The sequence below is a fragment of the Monodon monoceros genome, unplaced genomic scaffold (assembly GCF_005190385.1).
Source record: "Monodon monoceros isolate NGI ecotype Baffin Bay Population unplaced genomic scaffold, NGI_Narwhal_1 Super_Scaffold_18, whole genome shotgun sequence".
NCBI lineage: Eukaryota > Metazoa > Chordata > Mammalia > Artiodactyla > Monodontidae > Monodon > Monodon monoceros.
This window is the reverse complement of record NW_021703774.1, coordinates 122,887,813-122,905,781: the sequence shown is the minus strand read 5'-3', so window position 1 is coordinate 122,905,781 and position 17,969 is coordinate 122,887,813. Positions and strand designations below refer to the sequence as shown.

General features: G+C 44.1%; 1 protein-coding gene across 2 annotated transcripts in view; it reads right to left on the bottom strand.

The window, feature by feature from the left end:
* The window catches only part of GNG12 (G protein subunit gamma 12), a 126,272-nt gene extending 124,406 nt beyond the window's left edge, over positions 1–1,866 (bottom strand). The window contains exon 1 of one of the 2 annotated variants that reach the window (XM_029229539.1): positions 1,681–1,866. The gene's annotated coding sequence lies outside the window, so the exon portion shown is untranslated. The remainder of the gene's footprint in view (positions 1–1,680) is intronic. The other variant, XM_029229538.1, reaches the window with a different exon arrangement.
* Between the last annotated feature and the right edge of the window lie 16,103 nt (positions 1,867–17,969).

Genomic DNA, 17,969 nt, shown 5'->3' with positions numbered 1-17,969 from the left:
GGTCCTTTTATCACTGAAGTCTCTGTAAAACGTTTGATTACTTTAAAAAATTATGTGTGAATCATATGTTTGTTTATTGAAAACAGGTCTTGCTGACACATATACTTTTTTTTTTTTTAAAGAATCAAAACAGCTCCTTACTTGAATGTGACTGTTTTGGCAACAGTTAAACGCAACCCCGTCATTCTAGCGCTGCTGGCCTTCCTGGTTCTCCTAGGTGAGGGCCGCCATCCTGCGATAATTTACACGCAGGGCTGCGAAGCACCAGCAATGGTGCAGTGTGGTGACTAGCACTTTCAAAACAAAGCCAAACTCGGCTTTTAAAGTAGAGAACACACAGACACAGTCCCTACCTCTGACAAGGTCCAAAAGATTCCTTATAGACAGTCTATTCAGACGAAGCTACAACAGCCCCAGGAAATATAAAGTGTCCACAAAGACAGCAGGGGGGCAGGGGAGGAAACAACTGATGGGAAGGAAGCTAATCATGTGAAGTTTGCCCAACTCCACAAGGTCTAATACATTCCGGTTTGTTTCCACTCAAAACAGCCATTAAACGTGCCCTGACACGTGGGCGCGGGGGACCTCCCTTCTCGCCGGTTTTTGGCCATTTCCTTCTCTGTGCACTTGTTTGTATACAACCTCGCCCGGACAGGGGTGACCACAAGATGACAGGCCTCGGCAGTTCCTTCACTCAGATTTCTAGTTGCCCAAAGTTTCACTCCACGGCGGGGTTTTAACGAGAATCACGGGATCCTTTTCGAAAGTTATGAATGGTTTAAGTCAAGTTTACAAGGCACAAACGGAAGGCGAGGGACAAGTGAGTGTCGGACGACTTCAGTGACAGCGTTTTAAAATTAGCTTTAATTGATATGCCCTAGTTAAAATTTTTAAAAAAAGTCACTCTGATCCACGCAGTGTCGGGGCAGTACTTTTTAAAAAATCACGCAAGACTCACGTCTGAGTCTTGACCTCCTCAAACCATCCGCAAATACAGTCTCCGGGTCACTCACTGCTTGGGGGTCCCTCGCGGGATGTGTGATCTGAGTCCTCGTTGTGACCCGCTATTTCCCCGCCAGACCCCCAGCGCCGAGCGGGTTCCAGGTCTGCGCACACGCCGCCTAGTCCCCAGAAAGAACGGAAGAAAGTAGGGAAGAGGGGCGTGGCGCCCCTCTCTCCCCCAGTTGTCCGCCCTCCTCCCGAACCTGGCACCACCGCAAGCACGAGCGGGGAACGCCGGAGCCTCCCAGCCCCAACCCGGTGCGGGGCGCACTGCCGCGGGCAGACCAGGAAGCAAGAGAGCGAGCTGGGAGACCTCTCCTCCCACTCCCGCCCTCATCCCGGGGGCCGCGCCCCCAGCCCTGGCCCCGCAGGGCCCCTGGCTTCCTGCGCCCTCCGACCGCCGCCCGTCGAGGGCGAGAGCGCCGTCTGACTCCGGGTCTCGGCGTCCCTTGCCCTCCCTCCCCCATCCCGGTCTCCGGCGCCCAGTGCCCCGACCAGTCCCCGCCCTCCGGGACACTCTTTCCTCCTTCCTTCCTTCCTCCGTTCCCTCCCTCCATCTCGCTTCCCAGCACCGGGAACTCGGAGGCGGCTCCTGAACTGGCCAGCCGACGCCCCGCGCTGCGCCCCTGTCCCCTCGGGGACCGGACCCGCCACCTGCGCCCGCCGCTCGGTGCTCACTCGCCTGCCGGTGCGCTGCCCCTGCCGTCACCGCCGCTGCCGGGGACTCTGTCTCTAAGGGCTCCTGGAGACGACTCCGACCTCTTCTCCTGCTGCTCCTCCGGGCGGGCGCCGGCTCCGCCTCGCTCGGGTAGGCGGGGCGGACAGCCCGACGGGCGGGGCGGCGGCAGCCTCGGACTCCTTCCGACAGGCCCGGCCCTCCTCCCTCCTGCCCAGACGCCCTGGCTGTTCCCTGGTTCGGCTGCCGAACCCGTGTCAGGTCTGGGCCGGCAGAGGGGAAGAGTTGGGAGCGTTGAAGTCCTGCAAACGGCTGGCTGCCTTGGCCACCCCCAGTTTCCCTTCCCCGACTTCCCCGTAGCCTTGGAAGTTCAAGGATTCTCGGGCCGCCCCACTTCACAGCCCTCCACCGGGTCGCTCTGACTCCTGAGAAGTTTCCTTCGCGTGCGAACGCTCGAACGCTCGGCAACTCTTAAGCCAGCCGTCCCTTAGGCCGCCAATACGCACGCCGCCAACCCCCTACACAAAAGTTAGGCTCTGCTCCAGGAATTTCTTAAGAAAACAGTCACAGTAAAATTTAAAGGGCCCTGGGGCCACAGAGAGATTTTGCTTTCCAGAAAATGGAGCTATAACTGCGGATTGTTGAATTTTTAGTACATCCGCTCATCATGTGCATCCCCTCCATCTCTCGCCGTGAGATTTGTGTTTCCGAACGCCCAGTACCTGGTAGAGTTCTGCTTAATGAATGGATTCAGGGTGGGGTAGTTTGAAAAGCCACTTCTGTTTCCACAGACTTCTGACTATTCGTATATAGAGCCATTCAACGAACACTCATTGAGTACCTGCTGTGTGCCAAGCATTGCAATAATGGTGATTGGAGAGACACAAAGATGAATCAGACGGGGGACTCACCCTCAAAAAGTCCAGAAAGAGTCCAGAAAGAGTAAAAAAGTTGGATGTGCAGAAATCTTACCACTCAGTGGACTTCTTGCAGGTTCCTAGGTATCTGCTTTCTTGTTTGACAGGGTGGAGATAAAAGAGAAGAGAAGGCCAAAGCAGCTCACTTAAAACCAGTGTGGGCAGAGTCCAGACTTGAAATGGAGTCTTAAAGCGTTGGTGAAGGATGTCTGTGAGTTGACTTTCACCAACTGAGAAGTGAGGCCTAGGGAAGCCAGGAGCCAAGGACTGCAGTGAGGACATTATCTTCTCTCTTTCTTCCCTCCTGACCCCTGCTCAAGTATCATTCTTGGTGAAATCTTTTGACCAGGCTGTAGAAGGGGTACTGCGGGCATAAGAAGTCTGTGGTTGGATGCTTTGCCCCAGGACTGTGATTCTTGCAACCTGTGGATGGCGGTAGCTGTTGGTGTGCAATCCACAGGCTGCCAGGGGAGCTCTTTATTCCCCACTTGGTACAGTGGCAGGAAATGCTTGACTGATTCACAGACACTGACAGTTCCAGGAATACACTCTAAACAGAGCAGCCTGATGCCAGCTGGGACTGAGACCATCATACACTGGAGTTTGTATCTTTTGGCCACAGACTACAGAATCGACTCCTAAAGCCCTACCACTGATTTGCACTTCTGGAGCCCTTTATCGTCTAGTAAATGCTTTCATGTATGTAATTCTCATCTGGAAACCGAGGCACCAAGAATTGAAGGGGTTTATTGAAGCTTTTCTAATTTAGTGCTATTCAAAGTGTGGTCCACGGAACAATGACCATCTGGGAACTGTCACCCATCTGTAATGGGATAAGCACAGAAATTGAAGGTGAGCATGTAAAAACTTTTATAGCAATTTGAGTAATTTTCTGCCTGTTGAACTTCATAACAAAAGATGGCCTTGTATTCTGTATGTTTCTTTCATTTTTCTCGTTATCCATTTTGTATTTATCATGTTGGATAAAAGCATCAGCCTGCAACAGATTGAAAAGAAAATCCCACAGATAGTTTGAGATGCACTGATCTAGTCAGGAGCAAGGCAAGAATAAGAGCTAACACTTCCATGGCAGATGTGGCTTTAAGTGCTTAACGTATATTAACTCTATTAATCCAACCCTAGCAGGTAGGCTCAGAGAGGTTAAGCCATGCAATCCAAAAGTGGCAAAGCCAGAATTCATCCCAAGGGGTCTGACTCCAGACTGTGTGCTTTTACCCACGACCCTGCATCCAGTCGTTCTTATACCCACGACCCTCCATCCAGTCGTTCTTTCTGCTCTGCTGTGTCCAAACTTCAGTCATTCACATTTCATCTACATATCACTGGGCCTCCTATATGATTTTTTTAATTTATATTTTTGATTGACTTACTTTTGTTATTTCTTACACATAGGATGCTTGCTGTTAGTAATCTCACCTGTGAAATCATGACTTTGATGAGCTAGCATCAGTCTCTTACTCTAGATCACATCAAAGTAGATGCTTAACACCAGCAGTTGCTGTCAGTGTTCTGCCATATCCCCTCTGATCCTTCTCCAGTTTCGTGCACACTGGCTCCAGGTGTGCATTCATTCCCATCACCTGATCCTGGCACCTGGGACTAAGATCATCATACACTGGAGTTTGTATCTTTTGGCCACAGACTACTGGAGTTTGTATCTTTTGGCCACAGAATCGACTGGCACCTGCATCTCATTGTCAGAACACCACCCTCAGCTGCAGGATTTACTTTGCTGGCTCACAGGGCAGCTGGAAGTACCTGGGAATTGATGTTCCCCCATCCCCGCCTCAACCTTTAACCAGTGACTATGGCCATATAAATACGCCAGTTCCTTTGCTCTCAGTTGGAACAACTTCAGGGTGAATCTCCACTGTCTACAGGTCTCCCTACGAGATTGAGCTAAATTCTCTGCCCACTTCTGTGGGAACTGATGCCACATTCTTGCTTGTCCTTCTTACCCTTCCGGGAGCTACATCCCATCCCCCACCTAGGAACACATCCTAATCAGGACCAACTATAATTTGCAGAGCCTGATACAAGATTTAAAAATGCTCATAAATCATTAAGAATTTCAAGATGGCAACAACTATTAAACCAAGTATGGGGGACATGTGTGACTACACAGGTGTGTGACTTTACAGGCTGCACAACAACGATGTAGGCCTGGATGCTAGTAAGTCATTTTCACTTTTCTTTTTTTAAAAAAATTAATTTGTTTATCTATTTTGGGCTGCGTTGGGTCTTCATTGCTGCACGCGGGCTTTCTCTAGTTGAGATGGACAAGCGGGGGCTGCTCTTTGTTGCAGTGCATGGGCTTCTCACTGCAGTGGCTTCTCCTGTTTCAGGGCACGGGCTCTAGGCGCACAGGCCTCAGTAGTTGTGGCTCGCGGGCTCTAGAGTGCAGGCCCAGTAGCTGTGGTGCACGGGCTTAGTTGCTCCACGGTATGTGGGATATTCCCAGACCAGGGCTCGAACCTGTGTCCCCTGCATTGGCAGGCAGATTCTTAACCACTGTGCCACCAGGGAAGCCCTCCCTTAAGTTCTTATCTCAGGGTCTGCTTCTGGAGAATCCCAAGCTAAGATAACAACTATTAAAGTAAAAGCCAGCGCATTCAAGTACTACCAAAATTATCTTGTATAATACACTGGTGGTCAGCATCCCACACCTTGGGAGCCCACCTTGTAGAAGGATGGGTCATGTCAAGTTGTACATAAAAAGCTTGAGCCACAGGAAGAGGTATAACAGTTGAGAATGGTTTAGGTTAACAAATGATGGGGCAGAAAACCTGGGTTTTCTTCTCAATTCTGACACGGAATGATACACACAAAGTGTGAATTTGGGTGGTATCTTAGATTGAGTTACCTGGAAACATACCTTGCATGAAGAAGACTTATGGGCGAGTGGTTAAAAAGATACACCTGTAAGGAAGCAAGGCCAGCAGGATAGGGCAGAGGACAAGGATGCCTCTCAACATGGTTGCAGCTGGACCTGCAATCCAGGGGGGACTGGAGGTAGGTGGCTCTTCAGAAATGGACCATATTGAGTCCAGTGTATTGGACCTTTGTATCTCCATATCCTGTATTCCTGGGAAGAGGTGTTGCATTAGGCAAAGCAGTTCATTAAGGGTGATGCCCACTGATGGACACAGCTGCGAGTGGTCAGGAACCAATATTCCCAGCAACTCGGGAACAGGTGTGTCACCCCTGAACAGGGCGTCTGGGAGAAGCTCCAGAGTATACACTATAGGTGGGTTATCTCCAAGGTCTCACTTGGGCTTATAGTCAGTCAAAACTGGCATTCTCAGCCCAGCCCAGGAGGACCTGACCCCTTGGTCTTCCATTAGCACCTGGGCAATGCTTGGTTGCATTTTGCCTTCTTTATACTATGAACCTATTTAATTTCCAATTTTTTCTTTCTCCAGACTTCTTCAAAACTCTTTTTTCTTTCCCTTTCTGTTTTCTGCTCCAACTGTCTTCCACCCTCCCATGGCACTCGAGACAAATCAATCGATCAGTTGCTTATGAAAGAGTGATGGTGTAGTGAAGTGAAATTTTATGCATGAGGCAAGGCCTTTGAGATTAAGTCCTGGCTTTGCCACTAACAATCTGTGTGAATTTGGTGCCGTCATTTCACCTTACTGGGCTGTGGCTTGTCCTTAAAATAAAGAGATTTACAATGGTCTCTAAAGTCCCAATTCTATGAAATTTAAACATTTTTTAAAAGATGGCTTTCTCTGCTATATAATCCCTTATAAAGCAAGCAAGAGAAATGGTTTTAGAACTCAGGACAGCTGACTGTTTTTAAATTAATTACAATTCCTTGGTGAAGCTCTTCTATGAACTTCTACTCAATAGTCAATAACAACACCCTAACTAAAGGCTCAGTCAGAAGGAGATGGGGAAAGAGGAATGAAAGAAATGAGGCAAATCAATCAGTCTGTGGGCGATCAGGTCTCCACAGACTTCACAACAATTTATCTGGGATATCAGTGTTGCTTCCTAAGGATTTTATTTCTTCTAATGCACATGGCCACACTCTTTGCCTGAACCTGCCCTAAAAGTTATGAAGAGAGCTTCCTCTTTTTGAATAGGTTACCTGGGTAAGTTTTTCACAAACTGGTTTTTCTGCTCAGTCAGAGGCTGTCATCTTCTCATGTAGAAGTTAGGTCAGGGAAAAGCACCCACAGTCTTGGAAATCCCCAAGTAACTTGTTGAAACACGTATCAGCAGAGGCAGGAGCTATGACCCAAACTGTGACTACAGATCAGTAGTCAGTTCAATGCAGTTCCATCCTCAAATGGATGGAAGCCTCCAGAGGCCTGGGTGGGAGTGGCCCAAAATTGAGTCACTAACTCAAGTTAGTTGATTACTAACTCAAAATTAGCTTTCTGGCTTATTACAGAGCTAGGCTCTCTAGCTCTGGAGAATGGAAGTCCCCAGACACTGTTGTATAGATGTCAAATGTGTGGGCTCAAGAATGAACAAATTTCCCACCATTGAAGGGGTTCAACCAGTGGTCAACTAGGAAGTAGAGATGTAGATGTTATCAAGGGAAGCAACCCAAATGTTCACCAGGGGAGATATATTACCTCCATCTAAAGCACTCTGTGAAAAGAGGTAGATCTAAATATATTCACATGAAAAGATGCCCCAAATATACTTTTGAGCATAGAAAGCAAGTTACAGAAGACCATGAATAGAATTTCCCACTCATGTATAAAAAAAGCATACACACACAAGCACAAATGTCTGTATGAGTATATCTGCAGTAATGTTTGGCAAAATGTTAAAAGTGATTTTATCAAGGTGGTAGGGTTTTGGGTAACCTACACTTTTTTTATATTGCATGAATTTTTTTTTTTTTTTTTACCACGAAAGTATAGCCTTTCTTTGAATAATGTGGGTTTTTTCCCCATACGAGAAATATATCTCTTTTCATATTATAAAAAGAAGAAAAAAGGCATTGTGTTGACCAGCAGTTGGCAAACTATGGCCAAGGGGGGCAGACCATCGGCCATCTGTTTTTGTGAATAAAGTTTCATTGGAACACCACCACACCCATTCATTTATCTATTGTCTTTGGCTGTTTCTACTTACAGAGCTGAATGGTTATGACAGAAACCTTATGGGTCACAAGGCCTAAAATATGTATCTGCCTCTTTAGAGTTGTGGTAACCCCTGGTGCAGACAATTAGACTAGAAAACTTTTTCAGTATGGCAAATTGCAGCCTAGATCTTACTAGTTCTTCAGATTTTAACATATCTGACAAAACCCAAACATGGTCTGTATATTTTAAAGTACCTCCCAGTTCTGAGTAGTGATTAGGATAGCGCAGCAAAGAGACGACACATACTTTCCTTCTTCCTCCCCCTCCTTCCTTTCCTTCTGCTCCCCTTTTTCTCTGTCTGTTCCTCTTGCTGTTCCTTCCCATTCTTCCAATGAGATAGGGTAAGCAACGTGTTCTCCATTTTGCCCTCAGACACTGTCCCGCCCGAGCGAGGACTAGGTAGAGGACTGAGGTTCCTCTCTCCTTCTGGCTGGGTCTCTCCAAGATAAAATGATTGAGGAAGTTCTGGACAGAATAAACTATCCTGGGAGAGGAGGGTAAGCTCCCAAAGAATCAACCCAGACTTGGAGGAAAAAAAGCCAGGGGAGTTGTGGAGGATAGGAGACTACCAGGCTCCAAGGGGAAAGGCTGGGAACTGGATGGAGCAGATCCCCTCTCTCTCTCCCCGCATTCCTCCGTCACACTCTGCTCCAGTTTTCCTTCCTGCGTAATCCATCTGGTCTCCAGGTACACAGAGGAGGTTTGGGATGTTTCTCCTTCACCATCAGTGGTACCCAGCATCAATACTCTCACTTACTGAAATCACACAAGCAAGGGTAGCTAGTGCCAGTCTGGCCATGCCAGGCCCTTGCTCATTGCCAGAATTTGGCCAGAAGAGCTGGATGGTGGCCCTGATGTGGGATGTACTCAGATGCTAAGTAATTAAATGGTTCAACAGAAACATTCTCTTTGTCAGCCACTCGCCCCAGACCTTCCCTGAAGAAAATATAAGGCCCCTGCAGTGTCAGAAAGAGAAGCAGCCTGGTAGATGATTAGATTATTGGTCCATCTATAGCCTATGCTACAGGGCTTTGATTCAGACACAGTCTAATAGCTGTGGACCTGTGAGCTAAGTTGTGATGGGAATGGAAAGTATTTTCTCTGGCACTCTGATAACAGACCTGTTAATTTCATTTAGCTTTATATTCTGGTGAGAATGGAAAAAACCAAGCCTGCAACCTCTGTGACTCCAATTTACACTGCATGGTTGTCAAAATATCTAAAATGTTCTTTTCAGAGTGTGGGGGAATCTCAGAAAAATGTGATAAAAATGCTGTTTTTTTCTAGTATTTCAGTATTACTCTAGAAATACTGAGATAATGGAATAATACCAACAACAATGCCAGGGTTTAAATACAAAACCTGGCATTGTTGTTGGTATTATTCCATTATCTCAGTATTTCTAAAAATAAAAATATGGACTGTTTCTATCCTGAGACTACCCTGCGAATTACATACACTTTCAAATTTTGAATGTAATAAAGGTGCATTCATTTAAAGAGTGTTCTGACCACATTCTTCTCCTGTTTAAACACTCCCCAGGTGTCTTATTGTTATTTTCTTTCCTATTTCCTGGGTTACTAGGAAGGCTGAGCATCTTTTCTTGTATTTATTAGTCATGTATGGTCCTAGTACCAATTTGGGCATGGATCGACTTCCAGAGGTCTCTGATGAATTGTGCTCGATATTTTTGTATTGCTATAAATAGCCTTGATCTTTGTTCTGGAATATAGTTAAGTTACTGGAACCAAATTTATCCTTTTAGGTCTTGCTTTTAAGATAATTCGGCAGGATTAGGGCAGTTATCACTCTAGGGCTAATTTTTCCCCCTACTGAAGGCAAATTGTTTGTCTACCCAATGATCCATAAATCTTGAGGTTTTCCAGTCTGGCTGGTGGGAAGAGGCAGCATTTCTGGTCCTGGTCCTGTGTCAGCATCAGGCACCGTTACGTCTAACCCTTACAGCTGGTTCTTCCCTGGCCTTGAGTAGTTGCTTTACCTGCACAAGTTCATCCTTACTCATCATACACATCATCATACTCAGGGGGACACTCAGCTAGTCTCTGGGTTCGCTTTCTGTTCAGCTCTCTTCTGTCTGGTGCTCTTTCCAGTGAATCCTAGTTGCCTTGATCTCCCTGAGCTTGCATCCCCATCTCCTTGACCCAAGGAGCCCACCAGCTCTTCCTGAATTCCCCCGTCTCTGCTTTGCCTGGAAACTCCTTCAAAGCAGTCAGTTAGGGGACTTGTAAGACTCCATTTGTTTTCCATCTCTCAGGGATCACTGTCCTTTTGTCACCTGATGTACAGTGTTTTGCAAACTGTTGTTTCATATATTTTGTCTGTTTTTAGGTTACTTCAGGTAGGAAGATAAAACCAGTTTTTTTTACTCCATCTAGACTATAAGCAGCAGTCTCCCCTATCACTCGAAACCATGCCTTATTCTTCTTTTCCACTTATCATTATATAACATTATTTTGCACATTTATTTGTTTAGTGTCTGTCTCCCTCATCAGACCATAAGCTATATGAGGGAACTTACTATGTCTGTTTGGTTTACTGTTGTGTCCTCAGCTATAATAACTTTGCCTGATGTATTCTAATGCTCATTAAATACTGAATGAATGAATGAATGAATGAAAGCTAGACCAGAGCCAGATCATGGGAGGCTTTGAATGCCCAGCAAGGAAACTGAACAAGTTTTGCTGAGAGCAGAGGCTCTTATTCCAAGACTAGAATGACATAAGTAAAATTCTATTCATTTGCAATTTGAGGACATTGTGGGGTGCAATGCTGGTGACTTCACTCAAGCTCCTCTCTGTGTAAATCTGCCCAAGCTCTTGGTAGATTAGGTCACATTTTTTGGAATCTGCTTGGAACTTAGGAACCTGGCAGTCATAATGAATCTTGCCTTTGACCCTGCCTCTTAATCTGATTGGCTCTAAGCCCTTTACAAATATTAATTATGTCTCACAATGGAGTTGCCACCCTGACCTTTTTTCTTAGGCTGCTATCACTGAGACCAGTGTTCAGCACTTCTGTCCCATAATAGCATGCTTATTCCTCCTTCCTAAGAGAGAATGGTTAGGGTACTATCTTTACCAACACCCTTAAATTAATTAGTGTCCTAACAATAAGCTTGACAAGCAGCTTTCTTAAATTTCACATGATAATTGTAAAAGCCTCTCCACTGGTCTTTCTGCTGGAGGCAGGATAAAAATATTAGAAATTAGGGCTTCCCTGGTGGCGCAGTTGCTGGGAGTCCGCCTGCTGATGCGGGGGACATGGGTTCGTGCCCCAGTCCGGGGGATCCCACATGCTGCGGAGCGGCTGGGCCCGTGAGCCATGGCCGCTGGGCCTGCGCATCCGGAGCCTGTGCTCCGCAACGGGAGAGGCCACAACGGTGAGAGGCCCGTGTACCACAAAAATAAATAAATAATTAGAAATTATAGCTACACTTATTTTGTGTTTTTTCCTTTTGTTAGTACAATAGTTCAGGGATAAATATATAAGTAACGCATATATTGGGCTGCATACTCAAAATATTTACTGAAGTGCACAATAAAAATGTTTAGAGATCACAGATCTAGTCTCTCTCCCAATCCACCCTAAGTGAGGCCAGATTACTCTTCCTAGAAGGCACCTCTAATTGTGCTCCTTTCCTCTGCCAATACAAACAAATAAAAACAACAAAACCCAAAACCCCCAAACGTTCTATGGCTTCAATATAAGAAAACAATTTTTATAGTAAGTGACAGTTGAAAAGAAGGGAGCTTTTCTATGCAGAGACGCATTCAGTCCACAACTGTTAATAAGCCCTCACATCTGTACAACACGTAATTTTAAATGCACTGAACTTTGCCTACAGGCCTTCTGATTTCAGCAGAACATGGGTCTGCTCTCAGCCAAGATTTGTGTATATTTAGTTCTACTCTATGAAGCCTGTTAGGCCCAGTTAGAGACTGGACCCAGAACAATAACTGCAAGGCCATGAATATTTCCCGAGACCCCATCAGTGAGTGTTAACAGACTGAATTACTGAAGAGATGATGGAAATAATGAACTTTGAAGAGATGATGGAAATAATGAACTTTAGACATGCTAAGTATACAGAAATAGCAACTGAGTAGAAACCAAGCCCAGCACACTGTGTGTTTGTGTGTGTGTGTGTGTGTGTGTGTGCGCGCACGTGTGTGCGAGTGCATAGGAGGGGGGAAAAGGATTACCAACACACCAGACATGTGAATGAAGAAGGCTATTGTAGAAGAGGAACTTCTGGCCCTGGCTAGATACCACCTGACACCAAGTGGATTAGAAATGAACTGTCCAGTTGAGCCTTTCCTGAATTCCTAACGTACAAGCTCATGAACGAGTAAAATGGTTCAGTTGTTAAGTTTTGGCACAGGAGAGCTGAGAGTTGTAGACATCATTTGAGTACCTGGATCCAACTCTGCCTGAAGCAGAACTACCCCTGAATTTTGCAGTGAGCCAGTACATTCCTTTTAGTTTGTTTATGCTAGTACATGTTGAGTTTCTGTCATTTCCAGTCAGGAGAATTGTGAATGATACAGTGACACTCTGTCTTTTCACTCAGGTGCAGAAGCTTCAGCTAATCATAATTCTCAGTTCTTGACTTACTCTCATCATTAATCGTTCAAGGGCCTTCTCTTACTTGACTGATTGAATTTTCATTCATACCCTTTTTACCCTACTCCTACTCCCATTCCCTTCCTATTCACAGGCAAACATTCTAATTCTGTTGTTGTATCTTTTTATTTGTATGTGTCCTTATAAAATATATATTGTTATTTTTTGTACATGTATTTTACTGTGGTATATTAATGGTATTGTATACTTTTATATATGAATAATACTTACAAGTTTTTCCAATTAGATGTTATGATGGGCCATAGTTTTCTCCAAAAATACATCTCCTGTTATAAATTTCCCCTCTAAGGATTATACAGTCTAATTATGTCCATTGTTACTGACAGTTATTTTTGTCTTCTTGGAATTAAAAAAAAAAACTCTTTTATTCTCTGTGTTCTTTCCCAACCCTGTCCCCTTCCATACACACTTATTTTTTAATAATAAATGTTTTGGTTATAAGGATGCAATATCTGGTCATCTCTTTGAGAGTATTAATGATTTTTTTGAGTTTTTTCTATTATTTTCATTGTCTCTGTTCTTTTCTCTTTAAAAAAATTTCTATTTCCTTTTTAAAATCTGTGCCTTTTGTGTTGGCAGCCTTCCTCAAATGTCTACTGATCCTTAGCTGATTCTGATTGGAACGTCTGTGTGTGTGTGTGTGTGTGTGCAGGGCTTGTTGCATAGGGGGAGTAGGTAATGTAGTGTAGATCTGGCTCTTTTGTCTGCCTACAGACCTCTATTGGTTTCTGTAGGCCCCTTTTCTTGGGCTAGTGGGATACACCAGAAAGGATCAGACACTGCACTTGTGGATGGGGAAGGTTTAAGCCTGGCTGCCATCATTCTAGGAGCCTGGAAGTTTCATCATGTTTTTTTCTTGTTTTGTTTTATTTTTTAAATCTAGATTTTCAGTTGACCTTGTTTTTTGAGTACCCAGTCCTCAACTGTGACTCATGTCATACTTTCTGGATGCCTGATCATTTATTCATTCAACAAATATTTATCCAGTACCCCCTTAGCACTTTGTGCCAGGCATAATCCTAGGTGTTTGGGGTCTACCAGTAATCAAATCAGATGAAAGTCCTGCCCTCATGGAGCTTACATTCTAATAGAAACAACATCTCCAGTCTTCTGTCAGAGTGGGGGTGGGGTTAGGGTGGCTGCAAAAGGAAGTGGGAGGATTTGGAGGTCTAAGTGCTCCTTATAAAGACTTTCAACCAGTCCTCCTATTTTCAGTCCCATTTTCACATCCCTATCTTCGAAAGTGCTCAGTGGCTCCAATTCTGAGCCTTTCTAGGTTTTGGTGGAATGGACCAGCTTTATGTTCACATCCTCCACCCTTCACAGACATTCAGATTTCCACTCTCTTGGTTCTGCTAAGCCGGTTGCCTTGTCACTTGTTCATCTACTTTCTATTTCTTGTCTGCTTTAGTCTTCTCTCCCATTTTCCTTTTTCTTGTGACTTATACCTTCTTGTTTTTCATTGAATATTATTTTAGTGGGGCTTTTGGGAAGGAATAGAGATAATTCTGTGTTTGACTAACTTTGTTTAGTCACATACCAGCAACTCTTCTCAGCTCTTCTCTACAGGCATAAAATTGCTTGCTTGACAGGTAAAAATGGTGCTACCCTGGACGGTGGCAGTATCACGTTTAGATTTTCTGATAGTCATATCTCTGTGAAGCTGTATTGCTTGAATTTAGAATGAGATCACACACTGTTTCTAGGCCTCTATTATCATGGCTCATTTTCTTTCTCTTTTTCTCTTGGCCCTTAGAACATGTCTCATTTAACTTTCTTATTCCTCGAATCATATTTTTCTTTTCTTTTATTTCTATCTTTTTTTTTTTAAGATTTTTTTGATGCGGACCATTTTTTTTAAAAGTCTTTATTGAATTTGTTACACTATTCCTTCTGTTTTATGTCTTGTTTTTTTGTTTTGTTTTGGCTGCGAGGCATGTGGGATCTTATCTCCCGGACCAGGGATCAAACCTGCATCCCCTGCATTGGAAGGCGAAGTCTTAACCACTGGACCACCAGGGAAGTCCCTTATCTTTGACTATCACCTTTTCCTTGCTTTGATACCCAGGGTGAGAAAGTACTTCAGGCTACATTCCTAGTTATCCCATATATGTATTGTTATACAGTAAAATAGTATTTTTTTTAAAGTTGGAAGGAAGTAATAGGAAGACTAGTAGCTAACATTTATGAAGTTCTTACTGTGTGCAAGACACTGTCCTAAGAGTTTTACATGCATTATCTTATGAAATTCTACTATTCTCCTATGAGATAGATATTATTATCATCTCCACTTTATGGATGAGATATTGGATTCTATCACCTTATTTTATAAATGCAAGACTAAGAGATTCCGCAACATTGTAAATCAACAATACTCCAATAAAAATTAATTAAAAAGAAGACTAAGAGAGATTAAAAACTTGCCTAAAGTCTTAACAGCAAATGAGTGAAGTTTTTAAATATTCATGAAATGAATCTGGTTTCTTTATTATCAAAGTCACAGGTACTCCTTATTAGGAATATTTAAAAATTAATTAATTAATTTACTTTTGGCTGTGTTGGGTCTTGGTTGCTGCACGTGGGCTTTCTCTAGTTGTGGTGAGTGGGGGGCTGTTCTTCGTTGTGGTGCATGGGCTTCTCATTGTGGTGGCTTCTCTTGTGGCGGAGCACGGGCTCTAGGTGAGCAGGCTCAGTAGTTGTGGCTTGCGGGCTCTAGAGCACAGGCTCAGTAGTTGTGGCGCACGGGCTTAGTTGCTCCGCGGCATGTGGGATCTTCCTGGACCAGGGCTTGAACCCGTGTCCCCTGCATTGGCAGGCAGATTCTTAACCACTGCGCCACCAGGGAAGTCCTTTATTAGGAATCTGAAGTGGGGTTTTGGTGCCCCAAACCTCTAAGGCTCCCTGCTGAGGGAACTACATATCAATAGCCAATTAGAAAACAAAGTACCAGATTTATCTAATAAAAGAGCAGGGATGTCTGGTTAGCTGTGATGGAGGGTTGGGCCTAGAAACCAACAAGGGGTTTCCTGGTCCCGCAAGTGGAGACTGGCTGAGTCTAGAAGGGCGAGGCCAGTGCAGCAGGTTCTAATTCACTCACCTAACCTGCTGTGCAGGAGAGAAAGGCTGGCTGCCTCACCCTCACATTGCAGACCAAAAACCTGGACAGAAAGCACAAGTATTGCTCGGCCTACCTCCAATGGGGACAGCTGTGTCCAGGGTGTGACTGCCACCGTGCAAGGGCACACAACGTAGATGAGAATGCTGGTAACAGATCAGGCAGCCATTAAGAAGTGGCCCAATGTGAATTAGGCTCCAACCTTTTGCATTAGCACCTGCTGGTTTCCTCCTTTGGGACAACTGTGAAATGGCCTGGAAGTGTGGGTGGAGATGTTCTTTCTTCTGGAAGCCAGGAAAAAACATTCTCTTTGCTGTGGGTTGAGGTGGAAATGTGGGGAAAAGAAAAAAATAGTTTCTCTTCTCAATGTTTCTGTTTAGTGGAGATAAAAATGCCGCTATTTTAAACATCACTTGTAGCTAGGTTTTCTATTTTATTCTTATATCAGTGCTAGCTGCAACCCAATGGGTTTCTTGACCCACTAATGGGTTGGGACCCTCAAATTGAAAACATTGTTTTGGGAGGTTTGTTGACACAATTTTGGAAGAAAGAATGACTTTTATTTGTAGAACGCTTCAGTGAGCCCTTTGGTTACACATAAAACAGGAATTAGAGACTAGAATGGACATGAGTGGCTGACAAAGATGTAGTTTGGTACAACTGTGAAAGATAATTCAATTAAGATATGAGTAGAAATGGTTAGAGAGATTATTAACACCTAATGTCAAATGTCTTTTCATGTGCTGATTTGCCATTTGTCTTAGTCCAGGCTGCTATACTAGAATAACATGGACTGGGTGGCATAAACAACAAACATTTATTTCTCACAGTTCTAGGGGCTGAAAGTCTGAGATTAGGGTGCCAGCATGGTTGGGTTCTTGGTAAAGTCCCTCTTCCTGGTTTACAGAGGGCCATCTTCTCTTTGTATCCTCACATGACAGAGAGAAAAGGGACTGTCTTCCTCTTCCTATAAGGGCACTAATCCTATCATGGGGGCTCCATCCTATGACCTAATTATCTTCTAAAGGCCCACCTCCTAATACCATCACATTGGGTGTTAGGATGTAACATATAAATTTTGGAAGGACGAAAATATTCAGTCCATAGCACTATCTGTATATCCTCTTCAGTGAAGTGCCAACAGCATTTTAAATAAACCATGTGCTAAAGGAAAGTGGGATATTTTTATTAACAATGGTAGTAATATTGGTCACAATAAGTTTCAATCTTTCTTTTTTTTTTAAAAAAAAAACTCCTGTGCATAAAACTCTATGCTAGGCACGAGAGATACAAAGGTTAACCAAACAGATCTGGCTCTTTCCTTCATGGAACTTATACTCATGAGGTGGTTGAGGAATTGGAAAAGTTTTTTTAAAAAACAAATACACAAATGTGTGATTACACAAATGATGTGCCCTAAAAGAAAAAAAAAAAAGATGTCATAAAAAAGAATACTGGAGACTTAATTTACATTGAGAGTCAAGTATTTCCAATTTGTAGTTGAAAAATGAATGGGTGATATTCAAGTATTTTGGGGCCAAGAGCAACTAAGCCCATGAGAACAGCATGTGGGAAAGTCCTGAGGCAAGGAAAGAGCTGAGGATGTTGTATAACTCCAAAAGCAGGCAAGTGCAGCAGGGATACAGAGCAACAGCAGAAGAGTAATGTGAGATGAGTTTAGCTACGTAGGCAGGACCCAGATAAGAAGCACGAAAGTCAGTTAGGAGACTACTATATAGTTCAAGCAAGAGATGGTGGTTTGAATCAGCATTGTAACCAAGGGAATGGAGAGAGAAGTAGATAGTTTGAAGTATATTTTGGAGATAGGATTGATGAGACATGGTGAGGGACTGTATGTTGGGGGGCAGAGAGAACAGGTGAGGAGGAAGGAGGTGTCAAAAATAACTTCCAGGTTGATGGAGGTGACTTTACCAAGATGGTGAAAACAAGAGGAGGACTTGATTTGCATGGGGGTGGTAGGCAGTGGATGGTGGTCATGTTCCTTTTAGATGCATGTGAATTCTGAAGACTGGTGTGTGTCTACAAAAAGAATAAGCCTATTTAATAGCATAGCACATACAAGAAACCTACAACTGAGTCTGAAAGAGTTGAGGCTAAAAGAGAACAACTCAAGTTCAAAATACATCCTCACCCTTCCCCTTGCTTTTGACTTTTTTTTCATGGAGATTTTTAAAAAGTGTGGGCAGGTGTCCACCAGATGGCAATATTTCTTTATAAAAGTCCAGATTTAGAAACCATACCTTCGCCACCACTACATCAAGGTAGATTCTTGGGGGGGGCACAGAGCCAGAGTCTAGTCCAAATCATTGAAAGTGAAGCCCTGCCTGCTGACTTCTAGTAATGTACACAGACAGTGGCAGATCCTTCTGAGGCCTCTTAAAAGGAGACAAAGACGTGGTGTGTGTGTGTGTGTGTGTGTGTGTGTGTGTGTGTGTGTGTGTGTG